The 17414-nt window shown below is 45.9% G+C and overlaps 1 protein-coding gene across 7 annotated transcripts in view; it reads right to left on the reverse strand.

Annotated features, from left to right (window-relative positions):
• MAGI3 (membrane associated guanylate kinase, WW and PDZ domain containing 3) overlaps positions 1-17414 on the reverse strand; it is a 340723-nt gene that overhangs the window by 113533 nt on the left and 209776 nt on the right. The window lies entirely within an intron of this gene.

The raw sequence follows: 17414 nt of genomic DNA on the forward strand, positions 1-17414 counted from the left end.
TAAGTACGCATGCATTCTATCCCTTAAATATAAGAACATATTGATGAATCGCCTCCAAGGAAACAGCAGTGGCCCCAAAGCTGTTTCAAATCCACTTTCTATTCAACCACAAAGCACCTAGTGAGCAGCTAAACAGTCTTAATTAACAGACCATTGTTAGGAAATGCTCCTATGTTAGCAATTAATATCACACCAGGAAGACTGCTTAAAAAACCAACTTCCTCATGCACTGGCCCCGAATTTGACACTAAGCCTGCCACATCGGACTCACTGTGCAAGAGTGCCAAAGCAAAATTACACTACCAAAGTGACCTTTTGAAAGAGAGGTTTTTTGAGAGACATGAACGTGCACACACACATATCCCATCTGGGCAAGCTGCCCATCATTATGCCAATCCAGTGTTAATATATGAATACAGATACTTAGACCAGTATCTTGCAAGTTTTAAGTGATAGGTCAACAAGCTACCGTCACTTCAGAGCATGTAAAAGTTTAAATTATTTTTGTAGTTTATTCCTCTCCTCATTTCCTTGCATTTTTAATATTGTCACCTCTCACTGTTTATCAGCAAGAGAGCACCAAGTGGCCTCCCCACCTAACATCTTAAGGATATAAATTTTCACATTGCTGCCATTTAGCAGGACATTTCAAGAATCCTTTCTATAAATGATTTCCAAATTCTCTGGTGTACTTCTAAGTAATGATACAGATACTTTGCTGTAGTTGTTAAGTATTTCTAATAATACTATTGCTTTGCATCTAAAGCCCAAAGGCAGGACCCACTGAAATAAATCAGACAAGTCATGACTAACTTAATCCCCATTAATTTCAATGGGACTTAGCCATGATTAACAGTCTGGATCCTGCCCAAGGTTAGTAGTTCTTACTTGGGTCAAAACATGTTTGTGCTCCAGTGAGATTTAAGAGTTAAACATATCTTAAAAAGTACAAAGTTTCCAGTTATACTCTACAGTTTTAAAACTGCATTAATATACATACTTCTTAAATTCAGATCCTTCAGCTGTTATTGAAGAAAGCCTATCTTTTCAGTGAAGTCTGCAACTAAGTAAATGCACATTAAAAAATCACATATCTTTCCGCTCTTTACCCTGCTTCCACTTCCATACGGTTTCTAGATTATAAGCCCCATGGGGCAGAGACCTGTCCTCACATCTGTTGTAAAGTATCATATACATGGATGGTGATATATAAATAATAAATTATTACTTCAGCATTGCAAACAGCAGGTTACTCAACTGTAACTTTGGTTCTTGTAGTGGTTATCTGTACTTCTACACAAATGGGCTATGCGTCTGTGCAGAGACCTCGTCGGAATCTAACAAGCTCAATTCTCCTGCTTTGGGTGGGAACCACACCCCCAGCCACTATATGTGGCTGCGCCACTCCTCATTCCTTCAGTCACAGAGTCCAGCTTCAGTGAACCCCGCGGGGAGGACAGGAGGGCGTCCTGTCCACTAGAAGAACCAAAGTCACCACTAGAAGAACCAAAGTCACAGGTGAGTAACCTCTTGTTCTTCGATGTGGTCTCCTACACAAATGGGTGGATAACAAGCTACAACCCAAGGAGGAGGGAAGAATATAAACAAATCTAATCAGCCAGAAATATGTATTTCAGAAACAAGTACATTGACTGAAAATAGATTGCAGGGCACTCCTGCCAAACACAGCATCATTCCTTGCCCTGGTATCAATGGCATAATGACGAATAAATGAACGAGGCGAAGCCCAAGTACCTGCCTGACAAAATAGCGTCCAACGGGACCGCACAATCAAAGCCACAGAGGCCGCCACAGACCTAATAGAGTGTGCATTAACCATAGCAGGCAACTGCTTATGAGCCAACTGATAACAAAGTTCAGTTGTGGAAACTATCCACTTGGACATGGATTGGGCCGAGACTTGGAGACCTTTACATGGCCCATCGTACAGAACAAACAAGGAAGGAGATTTTCTCCACTCAGCAGACCTCTGAACGCAGAAGGACAATGCCTTTCAAATGTCTAAATGGTGTAACCTCCTTTCCACATCCGATGAAGGATTTGGAAAAAACATGGGCAAAGTGAGCGGGGACGACCAGTGAAACATAGACACCACTTTGGGCAGGAACCTGACATCTGTCCTGAGTACAACCTTGCATTTATAGAACTGAAGGTATGGTTGGCCAGCCATCAGGGCCCTTAACTGACTTACCCTCCTGCTGGAGATAATGGCCAACAAAAAGGTGATCTTCCAGTTCAGGAGATAGGGATCAATTGAAGCCAAAGGGTCAAACGGCGGCCATAAAAGACCAGCCAATACTACTGACAGTATCCAGTGACATAACCGGATCGTCTGGGAACATGTATGTTAAACCTTTAAGAAAACTTTTCACCACCATCATTCCGCTCAGTGGTCACCATTCTGCTTGGACATTCATAGCACCATGAATATGAACTGCCTGAGGCGATACCGCATATTCCACAAACCAGTGCCACACGTCCAGAGCCAGAAACAGAACACTCCTTGAGGACGTGTTGCCCTGTCGATTGATGTAGGCTTTCACTATTATATTGTCTGTTTGTATTATCACTGAATGGCCCCCAATCAGGGGCAGGAAACCTTTGAGAGTGTTGAAAATGCCCAAAAGCTCCAGATAATTGATGTGCTGAGTCCTCTCTTTGGGGGACCAATGACCATTCAGATGAAGCTCTTCCAGGTGTGCTCCCCAACTGAGCTCCGGTGCATCTGTCGTGACCACCCATCGGGCTCGAGAGGCTTGGAAGGGAGTGCCGACACTCAAGTGCCAAAACTCTGTCCTCCACTCCTCTGTCGCCCACACCCATAAAGGGTGTGTGTGTCCTATATCGCCTGGATCCTGAAGGAGATCGAACACGTCCAAAAACCATCTCTGAATAATATGCATACGAAGACAAGCTTGAGGTAGTATGTATGTACTCAATGCCATGTGACCCAACAGGCGCTGTATGGAATTGCATAGTCTGTGGGCCACCGGCAAGGAAAATGGCCACCAGCCTCCGTAGATTAACTATACAACCCATTGGAAGGAAGACCTTTTCCAAGGTTGTTCTGAATATCAGCCTAATGAACTGAATTCGATGGGGGTGGGTGGGTTTCCAACTGAGATTTTTGAGGTTTATTTGGAAACCCAGCTCCTGCAGAGTATCTACCATGATCTTGAGAGCATCCAGAACCGCACTCCTGGTGCTCGCCATGATGAGCCAATCATCTAGACACGGCAGCACCTGCAAACCTTGGTCTTGCAGAAACGGCACCACCAGGGCCAGACATTTCATGAAGACCCTCGGTGCAGTCGTGAGGCCGAATGGCAAGGCCTTGAGTTGATAGGGGAAACCCCAATCTGAAACTGCAGGAAGCATCGATGCTGAGGGCGTATTGAAACGTGATAGTACACATCTTTTAAGTCCAGGGAAACCATCCACATGCTCTTTTCCAGGATGGTCATAATGGTCCATACCAAGAGCATTCGGAACCTTTTGTAGACCAAATGTTTGTTCAGGGCCCTCAGGTCTAGTATAGGGCGCTGAGCACCGTCTGGCTTTGGCACAAGAAAGTACCGGGAATAGAACCCAGGGCTCTCGAGTTTGGCAACTTTCTCAATCACATCCTTTTCCAGGAGAGCAGTGACCTCTTGATCCAAATCCGCAGTGCAAGGAGTCACCACAATCCCTGACACTGGCCGTGTCCCGCAAAAGTCCAGGGCATAGCCTAAACGTATGTTTGTAAGGACCCACTGGTCCGTAGTCACTTTTTCCCAGCTCACCGAGAATGGGGACAGGTGAGTCCTGAAGCACCCCAAGTCATTGCTTCTTCTGGGAGATATTTGGGCACTGTTTCTGAAAGGCCAGCTTACTGGGCTGGCCACCCAACTTGTATTTTGATTGGAATTTGCTTCCACGAAAGGACCGTTCCGAAGGCGACTGTTGCTGGGAAGCGGCCTTCCATGGTCGATAAGGTGACCACTTGGCAGTTCTACAGGTGAAACTCAGAAAATTAGAATATCGTGCAAAAGTCCATTAATTTCAGTAATGCAAATTAAAAGGTGAAACTGATATATGAGACAGACACATTACATGCAAAGCGAGATAAGTCAAGCCTTAATTTGTTATAATTGTGATGATCATGGCGTACAGCTCATGAAAACCCCAAATCCACAATCCCAGAAAATTAGAATATTACATGGAACCAAGAAGACAAGGATTGTAGAATAGAACAATATCGGAACTCTGAAAAGTATACAGTGTATGTACTGTGCTTGATTAGCCAGCAAACTCACCTGACCTGACCCCATAGAGAATCTATGGGGCATTGCCAAGAGAAGGATGAGAGAGACATGAGACCAAACAATGCAGAAGAGCTGAAGGCCGCTAATGAAGCATCCTGGTCTTCCATAACACCTCATCAGTGCCACAGGCTGATAGCATCCATGCCACGCCGCATTGAGAGAGTAATTGCTGCAAAAGGGGCCCAAACCAAGTACTGAATACATATGCATGCTTATACTTTTCAGAGGTCCGATATTGTTCTATTCTACAATCCTTGTCTCCTTGGTTCCATGTAATATTCTAATTTTCTGGGATTGTGGATTTGGGGTTTTCATGAGCTGTACGCCATGATCATCACAATTATAACAAATTAAGGCTTGACTTATCTCGCTTTGCATGTAATGCGTCTGTCTCATATATCAGTTTCACCTTTTAATTTGCATTACTGAAATTAATGGACTTTTGCATGATATTCTAATTTTCCGAGTTTCACCTGTATGTGTTTTGCTAGCCGGTGAAGCATATGACATGGAGTTCCTCAACTTCTGAACCTTCTGGAGCATATCATCAGCCTGTTAAAAGAAAAGGCTAGAGCTTTCAAAGGGCAGGTCCTCGAACCTAGCCCAGGCCTCATAATGCAGTCCCGATGAATGCAACCAAGTGTTTTGCCACAGATGTGGCCAGCACCTTAGCCGCACATTCCACTGAATGCTGGGCCGGATAAAGTTCTTGTTTGGCCACCTGAATGGCCTCATGGGCTAATGATTTGGCCAGATCCCTTATGTCCTGAGGGAGGAGATCCAGAAAGGGACTCACCTTCTCCCACAAAAAGTGGTTATATCGGGCGTTATAAGGCTGATAATCGGCCACCCTCAAAATGTAGGGCTAAGGCCGAGTAGAGTCGCCTCCCGAAAGAATCCAACTTCCTGCCCTCTTTGTCACTCGGTGCCGACTGGCTGTGATCTCTGCAGCGACGCCTCCATGATGATCGAATTTGGGGTGGGATGGTTCTTCAAAAAGGATGTATCGTCATCCAGCTGCACCCTGTAGAAATTTACTAGATGCCTGTTAGGCTGGGAAAGCATAGTCGGCTTTTTCCAGTGACCCCGGATAACTTTTAACAATGCCAGGTTCAGGGGCAAAGCAGCCGGTATCTTGGCCTCAGAATCAATAAGGCTGAACAACGGGCCCAGCTCTCCCTTTTGTTGGTTACCCAGGTTCACGCCCAGGGCTGAAGCCATTCGTGTCACATATGCCATGTACACTCTGAGGTCCTCTGACGGGGAGACCGGCTTTGTGTCCAACTGAACGTCAAGTGGGGACGATCCTTGAGAAACAGCCTCAGGGTAGGGTCATTTCGGGTGTTTTGTAGCCAAAACAAAAAACCCAATGGCTAAGTCCGAAAGTTTTGTATACAAAACGAATCATCTCTGTTTTGACTACAAAGGTTTTGTTGTTTTGGACCTCCATTTTGTGGCGATCTCACTGTAGTCTCCATTATGTGTTTGACACCTATTTGAATTTCCCACCTTCAGACCAGTGAATGAAAGCATGGTCTGATCTGCTGACAATTGTCTCCTTGCTCCTGATTGGCTCCTTTGGCTCTTGCCACTCCTGACTGATCCCACATTGGCCAGGGGAAGGGTCGAAGAAGGGGCAAGGGTGGGAGTGAGGGGGTTCAATGAGGGCATTCTCATTCATTCAGATTTAAAGAGGGAGCAGCACCATTCTGCCTGCCTCATACTCATAGGAGGAGAGATGGGGGAGGGGGGAGGGGAACTTTGCTTTGCTTGCAGTTGGCACCATGCCATGCCATATTTGCCCACCTATGCCTATTGCCTTCTGCCTTGCCAGCCTGAGCCCAGCCTGCCTGCCCCTGCTGGTTAGTGGCTAGTGTAGCTGCCAGCCTAGGAATGGATTAAAATGTTTTATCTCTGCTGCATTGCTTTTTTATTTTTTTGTTGAATCTTGAGAAGAAATCTTTTTTCACCCCCTTGAGACTGATAATCACTGCCTGTCTGTGCCAGCAGCCACCAGAAGCCCCGGCCACTTGGCCAGCCACCCCCTTTCCCCCCAGATTTTCCAGGCTTTTGCCCCAGCCCCCCAAATCTGAAGACTGAAGAAGGAGAAGGAGAAGTCAAGAAGAATATTGAAGAAGGGTAGACTCAGATCAGATCACAGAAGTGGACAAAGGTGAAGCCCTAGACTGAGTGAGTGTACCCCATTCTCTCTCTCTGTCACACACACACACACTCACTCACTCACACACACCCCTCTGGAATTGTTGTGTATTCTTGGGTTTTTTTTCCTGCTTAGAGGAAAGTTTGGGGTTGCAATTGTATTTTAAAAGTTGTGTGTTGTTTACTTTAGAAGTTTAAACAGGGGTTCTGTGCTGGAGGGATCCCCCTTAGCTAGTAGTAGGTGGCTAAGGGTAGTGGCCTTGTGGTTTTAAAAAACAATTCTGTCTTTTTCCCCATTCCAAAGATTTGGGGTGGGGGCACTTTTTAAAAACCTGAAGCCCGCCCTCTGCCCCATAACTTAACTGATATTTTCTGCCCAGCAGCCTATTGTATAATCTTCCCTAGTCATTATTGTCGTATTAGTTAATTGTATCTATTCTGTTCAATCCCTACTTATATTGTATCTACTATTGTGTCTCTGTTCCCTTATTGCTCCCTATCTGTTCTCTTGTATCTGTTTCCTAGTTACAATGTGTGTGTCTGTGTGTGTGTGTGTGTGTGTACACACACACACACACACACGCTAGATGTTGCTGTGCTGTATTTTGGGGACCTCATGGATGGGCATCCCTCTTTGTTTGCGCTCTCTCTCTCTCTCTCTCTCTCTCTCTCTCTCCTTCTTTGCAATGAAGTTTGGGTCATATTGTGACTTCTATCATCACCATCATTTTTAGTCAAACTAGATTGCTTGCATCAAATAGGCTGTGTGGTGCCACAGGCTCCAATCTCTTGCAGAAATGCCAAATAAATGCACCAAAAATTGTGTGCCATTATTGTCATCTTCAATGATCATCACTCTTCTATTTGTGTGGGGGGGGGGGCGGCAAAGCTCGCTGTTTCACTGGCAGAATGTTGTTGTTTGCACCCTTCCTCACTTAACCAGCTTTTATGGCTGGGTGCCACAGATGTAGCTGTGTCTCTGTTCCTTGTGGATGAAAAATGCTTGGGGGAGAGGGAGGGCACGGCAGTGTTGTTGGCCCTAGGGCCCAGTCTGTGTATCGCTTGCTTTGGAAACCTGGTTCTTTGCAAAGCTCTGCTGTTGTTGATGTGTGCTATTATGTTCTTTGGGGCAGATGCAGGGCAGAAAGGGGGCTTCGAGGGTGGAAGAGTGGGTTGGGTGGTAGTGCCCCAATGGGTGCCTGCCACCACCCAGATTCCAAAGGAATTGGGCAAAGGGCTCATTTTTTAGGAATTGCTGAAGTTTACACATCTTTAAGATTTTTTCCAATAGTGAATAATGAGGGTTTCAGCAGCCACATTACTGCACTTGCGGGGCAACGGTGTGGCCCAGAGCAAGTGCTGGTATAGTGCACATACAGTGCCAACTAGCCCCATACCCACAAGGCCGTGGGGTTCAGGGATTTGTTGTTTCTGAGGTGTTCTGAGTGTAGATTCTATGAGAGTGGATTCTTGTTTGTCACTGAAAATCTCATATGCTACCAGAGAATCTACACTGCATACCTCAGAAACAACAAAAGCCAGTACCCCATGGGTTAGCAACCCATGGGGTGGTTGCCACCCTATGTGCACTAGACCACCACACACTCTGGGCCACCCCAGTGCCCCCCAAGTGGATTGTTATGGGGCTGTTGAAACCTCCTTTATTCCTTATGGGGGGGGAGACTCTTAAAGATGCGTAAACTCCATTAATTCTTTAAAAATCAGCCCTCTGCCCAATTCCTTTGAAATAATTGTGGTAGCTTCCTTGTCTCCATTGGGCACTACCACCCAACACACTCCGCTCTGGGCCACCCATTTCCCCTCGATGTGAGGCAATACATTTGCTGGAATCTCAATTATTCCCTATGGGAAAAATCTTAAAAGACAAAACAAACTTCAAAAATTCAAAAAAAAAAATCAGCCCTTTGCCCAATTCCTTTGAAATTTGGTTGGTAGCTTCCACCCATTGGGCACTACCCCACCTCACTCTTTTTGCCTGAGAACCCTTTTTAAAATCCGAATTTATTCTGATTCAGATTTGGAAAAATTGGGGTACAAAATGAAACAGGGGTGTTTGGGGGTGCGTGCGTGTCAAATTTGGACTGAAACAAAATGGGGGTGTTTTGATTCAGCTGAGAATCAAAACACAAAAATCATTTCGTGCACACCCCTACTTCAGAGTCCTGTGAGCTAGCATTGTTCTCATATCCAGACTCCAGCGGGGCCAAAGAGTCCTGTGCCATGGGCATCGAACCAGAAGGGGAGCTCGGATTCCTACCCTGATTGTCTGGTATCAAAACAGAAAGTTCTGCCAGAGGCACTTGGGCAGGCAAGGCAGCCTGAGGTATCACCAGAACCGAAGGGGGTGATTTGCGATGCTCTGTATGGTCCCTCGGGGAGTGTTGAGGTGAGTGGGAACGCAGCCTCCCTTCCGAATGTGAGGGGGGTTCTTGCCAACCCCTCATTATCAAGGGTTTCCCATACGCGGGGTCCCGATGTAACTTCAGTTTCTTCTTTTTCAACTTTGGTACCAATCCTGAGGGACCTGGGGAGGACTTAGGTACCACAGGTGCCGGGCACTGAGGAAGCTCCTCAGAGCACGTGGGCACACTCGAAGTCACCAAGGGTTGAGCAGCGGAGGACATCAAAATCGGTATCGAGACCAGGTGTTCGGCCTCCACAGGAGCAGACACCACACAGTCCGATCGTCCCGATGAAGCCATCTTTACAGACCGCTTCAGCAACAAGGCTTCCGAAGAATGGAGAGCCAGATCTCACAGGGCTGCGCGCCGGCGATAAGCCCTATTTTTGAGAGCCTGCTTCATGAACTTCTGGCAATGAAGACATGTCTCGACAATGTGGGATTCCCCCAAACACAAGAGACACTAGGTATGGGTATCGGAGGAAGGGATCTTAGATCTGCAGCGGATACATTTTTAAAAGTTCGTCGTACCAGGCATAAACGCCGAAGGCCGACTGGCCACCACGCTCCGTCCCAGCCAGGATCAGAGCTCCAAAGGAGAGAAAAACCGCAAAAACAAAACGAAATGAAAAAACACACGCTACTACGTGGAGAAATTAAAGAAAGAATAAGAAAAATCAAAGAAGCAGAGAGAAAAACAACAAGGGGATAGCTGGAGGGATGAGGAGATGAGGACTGAAGGGATGAGGAGTGGCGCAGCCGCATACAGCTGCTGGGGGTGGGGTTCCCGCCCAAAGCAGGAGAATTGAGTTTGTTAGATTCCAACAGGAAAAACATCTCACAACCCTTTCTATCTAAGTTACAGAGGATTAACATCCAGAAACCCACATCCAGACACTCTCAAAGGGAGAAAAGAGAAACGATGCTGAGTTTCTTATTAACACTTAAACAACAACAAATATTTATATACCATCTTTCAACAAAAGTTTCCAAAGCAGTTTACACAGTTACTCTCCCGCTGCTAAATAAAGAGAATCACCACATTAAAAAGGTGCCTCTTTGCCCAGTTAGCAGGGTTAACACTTTCATTCATAAACACACAAGCTGTATGTAACTGCAAGTAAATGGCAACAGTGACATTATCTGTGGGAAATACTGCATATTCCAGGCACCAAATACACTTTGCTCAGCAAGTGCAATAACCGCCAAACAATAACTCAGATTTTGTGGAACTTAGTTATTGTGTAAGGTTTGCATGTTAGATATTTTTAAAAGTGCTTAACTTTGCAGAAACGCCCTAAGCACCAGTATGAAATAAGAATATTTAGAACGAAGTTGGATATCTGAAAGATAACGTTATTTTTTCTCTCCTGATCTTTAGGATACATTGATCCTTAGTACGCCAAAGGCCAGCTGGCCACCACGCTCCGTCCCAGCCAGGATCGGAGCTCCAAAGGAGAGAAAAATTTATCTCCTGTCAAATTTCATGAAGTTAATGATTTTAGTAATTCCTGGCCAAAAATTCTGTCAGATGCTGAGCTGAGAATGACAAACAGCTATCTGTTCTCCACCTTGACAGCCAAGCACCCCCTTGGACATGAACTAAAGTTGCAGAAGCATGGGATCTTTAGGAAGTCTGGAGAATGGCAGAGAATAGGTCGAATCCTGGATGCTGGGACCAGCAGCAAGAAGTATACAGTGGTTCATAAAGCTATGTGATATGGTGGCTAAGGCATCAGACTAAGACCAAGGAGGCCCTGAGTTCAAATCTCTTCTCAGCATTGTGGCTTACTGACCTAGTGAAGTTCACAGGGCCAGTAGGTATCCCTCAGAAGACATGACTGGGTCTTCAGACTCAGTAGCCAAAGAAACTGACTTTCACCTTTTGAGGCTGACCGTTTTGCAGGTGACAAAGCCAAAAAGCAGATTTCCATGTGTCACTGGATGGAGTATGGTGACATAACAGCTACAGCACCAAGAGCAGGTATGGCACTTTACTTCAGGCCTACCCGTTTGGTCACCAGGTGGTTTTGTTGCAACAGATCATACCTTTTTAGCATTTCAAAGGATCTCAACATTTTTTAAACATGTGACCTTTCCAGGCAGACAAGCACAGAGAATAGTCATCTGTGGAAGAAACTGTCCCCTCCACAATGAGGACAATATCTATGCCATAAACGAAACTACTCTCACAGATGCCCTCCAACAGGGCAGGATGTTTTCTCTGACCTATAATAAAGGTAGTAGAGTAGGGATAAGGGGAGGTACACAAATGAAATAAAAGAGACAAGCAACTAATTTGCTTTAGCAAGCATCTTATCTATTAAAATATTTATATCTCAACTTTTGGCTGTATAGAAGACATTAAGATGGCTAAAATGATGAATTCGAAACACATTATAAAAACATACAACAAAAATTGAACAACATAAAGCTCAATTATGTTGCCCATTAAAGAATACCCATTAAAATCACAACAGCAACCCAGTTCCCAACATTCCATCATTTTGTAGCATGACCAAGCACTAAAATCGAGAAGGGAGCTATTTACACTGAAATAGGCTTCAATGGATGGGGTCACTAAAGGCAGGGAACAGGTTTCCCCCCCACCAGCATCTTCCAGTGCACCTCTTTGCTTTCTCCCATATAAGTGATTGATTGTCATTGACCCTAAGGAGAAAGAATAAATCACTGCATTTTGAGGCCTCTGCTACACAGCTCTGAAGCTAGAGTGAATCAAAACCAAGAAATTCCTGTTCTAGAAAAAGACAGTAGTACACAGGAGGGAAAAGCACCATGCCAACAGGAAGGAAGGAAACAGGAACAATGCAGTAGTAGTTCATTAAAGTAGATCTCAACACAGCACAATTCTTGACTACTAAACAGCTTAGCTAAGCTGTTTAGAAGTATTGTGCCCTATAAGCCACTTCCCCTGAAGTTCTACTTGAGATGCGTCAGGATCTACTCTTTAATAAACTACTATTGCACCGTTCCTGTTTCCTTCCCCCCAACCAGAAAAGGTCAGTAACAAGATGCTGAACCCTGCCCTCTAATAATTACAAATCAGTCAGCCAACTAGAAGAGTGGGTGCCTGAGTACCTTGGCTTCTGCCAAATTACCAGAACATTCAGGACTGTACAGTGTGCACTTGCAAATGCATAGACACACTATGGAAAACCTTTATTTCTTTTCCTTGTATGAAAAAATGTACTCTCCATTTTTTCACATTATTTATAAAAGTAGCCTATGTATTCTATACAAGAGAAAGCTACTAGAGCTGAATGAATATTAGTCTTGACAAAATTGAAATGCCAGCATTTCTGCAAAAAGCTGACAATTCATTTTACAGAACAAAGACTACAATTTTTGATATAGGCATTAAGTACATAAGAAGAATGGTCTGTGTAGGCCTAATACTTCGTTTTGTTTTGTATTTTTTGTTGCAAAGCTGACACTTTGAATCAAGGACAGGTGCAAGTGCCTTATGAATTAATGAAGTATACTATTATGTTTTTATATAGATCAGTTTATTGCTGTTAATACAACTATTAGGAGAGTGAACTAAAGCATTTTGGGAGTGTTTCAGGAGCAATGTCTTGACGTACATAGTACACGCTTGATGTACTATGTTCTGTGCTGTGCTAGAACATAGTTCCACAGCATGTGTTCAACAGCCACATCTTGCACAAAGGTCAATGGGACTGCTGGATTACAGCCAAAGTAACCAGCAAAGGAAGCCAGTGTGGTGTAGTGGCTAGAGAGTTGGAGTAGAGCCAGAGATACCAGGGTTTGAATCCCCACTCGGTTGTTAAGCTCACTGAATGACTTTGGGTCAGTTATCCCTCAGCCTAACCTACTTCACAGGGTTACTGTGAGTAAGTGTCATTGTGAGTTAAAGGTGGTAACAGGTTGCTTACCTGTAAACAAAGTTCATCTAGTGGTCTTCTATTCATTCACACTGATGGGCTTCAGGTGTGCGCTGAAGTCCATTCGGGATCCTTCCAAGCTCTCTTTAGTTCTAGCTCTTTCGGCAGGAGCCCCACCCCCCTTAGTGACCTCACATCCCGTTTCCCTCAGTTCAAGTGTCCGCCGATCTGAAGGAGACTGCAGCGGGGAGGAAGGAAAGGGCATGTGAACAAACAGATGACCACTAGATGAACCTCATTTACAGTTAAACAACCTGTTGTTCATCACCATGGTCTCTGTTGTTCACACTGATGGGCACATCGCAAGCTCACCTACCTGGCGGTGGGTCACAGTCACTGGAAGATGGAATTCAGCACGGCCCTCCCAAATTCCACATCCCGTCTGGAATGCAGATCCAAAGCATAGTGTGTAATGAGCGAGTGGGGAGTAGCCCGGGTGGCAGCTTTACAGATGACATCAACCAGGACATTCCTATCAAAGGCAGTGGATACAGGTATTGATCCTGTGGAGTGGGCTCTGACAGACTTTGGAGGGTCTTTCCTCACAAGTTTGTAAGCCAGAGTGATCATGCTCACAATCCACCTGGCTATAGACTGTGCTGCAGGTTGAGCTTCCAGTGACTTGGGGGCATAGGAAATGAACAAGGCTTGAGTTTTTCTGATCGTCTCTGTCCTTTCCTTGTAAAATGCTAGGCAGCGGTACACATTGAGACAATGGAGGACTTTCTCTGCCTGCGAGGTCAGGTTTGGGAAAAAGACTGACAGGGACAAAATTTGAGACCTGTGGAAAGTACTCACCACCTTGGGGAGGAAATTAATATCTGGAAACAGTTGCACTTTATCCCTGTGGAATACTAAATACGGGGGATCCACTCTAAGGGTCCTTAGTTCGCTCACTCGGCATGCCGATGTAACTGTCACAAGGAATGTGGCCTTCCAGGAAAGTAGGAGGAGATCACAAGTAGCCAGTGGTTCAAAGAGTTTGTGTACCAGTTGAGTGAGGACCAGGGGGCGGTCCCAAGAGGGGAGATGTGAGCGGCATATCCGGGTACAGGTTAACGAGGCCTTTAAGGAACCTCTTGACTATAGGGTGCGTGAATGGGAAGTTCACGCCCTGTGGCGTGACATAGGCCGATACTGCTGCCATGTGGACTCTAATAGAAGACACAGAAAGACCAGCTGCCTTTAACTGGATTAGGTAGGCCAGGAGAAAGGTAGTGGGTTCCTGATAGGTGTCAACGCACCTGGCTTTGGCAAATTCTGAGAAGTGCCTCCATTTTCTTTCATAAGTTCATCGAGTAGAAGGCTTTTGAGCAGCTTTGAGGACCTTTTGTAAATGTGGGTTTACATCAAAGACAAGAGCCATGCAGACAGGCACAGCTGGATCAGAGCTGGATACCATACCGAACCGTCGCTCTGGGTCAATAGGGTCGGTAGGTTCTGGAGGTAGACTGGACCGGACCATCCAGGGCGAGGGACGTCAGCACTGGAGACCACATTCTCTGCGGCCAGTGGGGTGCCACTAGAATTACCTTCGTGGGTTCCCTGCTCAGTTTTTGTAGAAACTCAGCAGGGAACCGTAGATTGGCGGAAGCAGGTACAGAAAGATCCCTGTCTAACACAGAGCAGAGGCGCCTCCAAGGGAATGGTGACCCCCCCCATCCTGGAGCAATATTGGGGGCACTGGCAGTTCACCTGGCTGGCAAAAACATCTATAGCAGGAGTTCCCCAACGCTGAAACAAGTCTTTGAGAGTTCGATGGTGCAGGGTCCGTTTGTGGGAGGTCAAAGGAGTTCGACTCAGGGAGTCCGCCAGGACATACATTTGTCCCTGAATGTGAAGTGCTGAAAGCTCCAAGTTGTGTGAAATCACCCAGTGCCAGATCCGTACAGTTAGAGAGCAGAGTTCGTGACCCTGTACCATTTTCCCTGTTCAGGTAAGCTTTGACAGTTGTATTGTCTGTGTGGACCTGAATGTGATGACCCTGATGAGATGCAGAGACACCCCCCCCTTTTCAGGGCCTTGTAAACCGCCAGAAGTTCCAGGTAGTTGATGTGACTCCTGGCTTCTGAGAGAGACCAATGCCCATTTATCCGACAGTCTAAAACATATGCCCCCCAGGCCAGTTCGGACGCATCCGTCGTGAAGACTATCACTGGCTTGTCTGAGGTGAAGGGAAGGCCCACTTCTAAATAATGATGAGAGGCCCACCAGCAGAGGGACAGCAAGACCGTCGATGGCAAATGAAGGTGCTTGTTCTGTCTGTCGAGCTGGGGGTGGAAGTGGTCCAGGAACCATCGTTGCAAAACTCGCATCTGTAGTCTAGCATATGATAGGGCCGAGGTCATGGAAGCCATGAGGCCCAGAATCTTCTGCACTGTGTGGGCAGTCTGTACCAGTTGAACAAAGAAATGTCTGGCCAAGTGCAGTATTGCAGAGATCATTTGTTCCAGGAGGAATACTCTCATAGCAATTGAGTCCAGAAGCACTCCCACAAAGGGGATACATCTGGTTGGTGTCAGTTGGGATTTCTCAAAATTTACTTGAAGGCCCAAGTCTTCCAGTAGGGATATAGTTGCAGCTACTTGTTCTAGAAGCTGTGAGGATGAACTCATCAGCAACCAGTCATCCAGGTACGGGAAGACACTGATGTTTTGGCAGTGGAAGTAGGCAATCACCACCACCATACACTTCGTGAAGACTCTCAGGGCCAACGAGAGTCAGGAGAGTAGAGCTTTGAACTGATATTTGTGTGGCTCTACTTGGAAACTCAGAAAATGGTGATGCTTTGGGCAGATGGATATATTGTAGTAAGCGTCTTTTAGGTCGATTGCTTCAAATCACACACCTGGAGACAAGAGGAGCACAATTTCCGGGATAGTCACCATGTGAAAACTGGTGTATTTGACAAAGCATTTCAGTTCCCGAAGGTCTAGGATAGGCCGTAGACCACTGTCAGGCTTTGGAACCACAAAGAAGGGTGAACAGAAGCCGCCGTTGAGGTGATCTGACACCGGTTCTTTCACATCCTTTTGTAATAGGATCCACACTATCCACCCCCAGCACAGTACTTCCAGTGACTGTTGCTGGTGTCTATCTTACCGGTATGTTTCTTTTTAGAATGTGAGCCCTTTGGGAACAGGGTTTCATCTTATTTGTTTGTTATTTGTCTATGTAAACTGCCCTGAGCCATTTTTGGAAGGGCGGTATAGAAATCGAATTATTATTAATAATAATAATAATAATGATGATGATAATAATAATAATAGTAGTAGTACTTCTAGTACCTGCAGGAGTTGTGGCGTCACTGGAGTACTGCTCTCTAGTTGAGGGGGTGGTCTCTGAACGAACTCTATGGCATATCTGATCTTGATGATGGTAAGCACTGAGTGGTCAGTGGTTGGGGGTTCCACATTTCCAAATAGGGCCAGAGGTGTGACGTGGGAATGAGGCACGAGGAGTCACTGTCACTTGGTGAAGGAGGATTGTTTAGACCTCTGTTGTTGTTGAGGCTTCTGGGTGGAGCAGGAACCAGACTTTCAAAAGGAGCCCTGGCGATAACGTCTAGATGCAGGGCCAGAGAAGTATGACAGAGTTGAAGGTGCGGGGCGCGGTTCGGTAAGGTTTAAACTGAGTAGAGGAGAAGTTCATTGAGCGGGCAGCAGTGTGCAATTTATGCACCCATTCCATAGTGTCATCTGTCTTGGTCCCGAAGAGGGCCTCACCATCGAATGGAAGATTTTCTATATGCATACGTGCTTCAAATGTTAGGCCCAAGGAGCGAAGCCAAGCATGGCAATGCAAGCCTATAGAGGAGGTCATAACACAGGCAGCACAGTCTGCCTGATGGTGCGAAGAATGTAGCTGTTTTGTGAGATTCAAGCCCTTCTTCTTCAGTGTGTTAGCTAAATCTCTCTGGTCTCCAGGCAACTGCTCCAGAAAGTAGGTCATTTTATCCCACAGGAAATGACTGTATCTTCTTATGCAGGCTTGATAATTGACCACTTTCAGTTGGAGGGCAGATGTAGAATATTGGCGCCTACCAATGGAATCCAGTTTTTTGCCCTCACGGTCGATGGGAGCTGTCAGAGCCCTGTTCCATGATTTTGTCTGTGCCATCTCTACGGCAATTGAATTTGGCACATGGTGTTTCAGGAGAAAAGCGCAATTGTCCAACTGCACCCTGTATAAAGCTTCAATCCTCTTAGATGTCGGCTGAGTAGAAGAGGGTTTTGTCTAGTAGCTATGGGCTATATGAAGTATAGGTTTGAATATGGGTAGGGCCACTGGCACATGAGTGGAAGAATCAATAATGCCAAAAATAGGGCCTTCTGGGGGCTTCTGTGACTGGGTTGCCAGAAGCCCTAACGAGGTTGTCATGTGTTGTATGTATTCAGCATGAGATCAGAAACATCCAGAGGGAGAGTTGGGCCTAGCACCTAAGGAATGCGTTGAGCATTCCAAATCATTGGCCTCACCCCTGGGGAGGTCTTCCGGGCAGTCCAGCACTGGAAATGCTTCTTGTACTCAGGGCTGTCCAGGTTTGGTTAGAGGCACACCATTTGGATCTGGAGCCTGGTG

This window comes from Hemicordylus capensis, chromosome 4 (assembly GCF_027244095.1).
Source record: "Hemicordylus capensis ecotype Gifberg chromosome 4, rHemCap1.1.pri, whole genome shotgun sequence".
NCBI lineage: Eukaryota > Metazoa > Chordata > Lepidosauria > Squamata > Cordylidae > Hemicordylus > Hemicordylus capensis.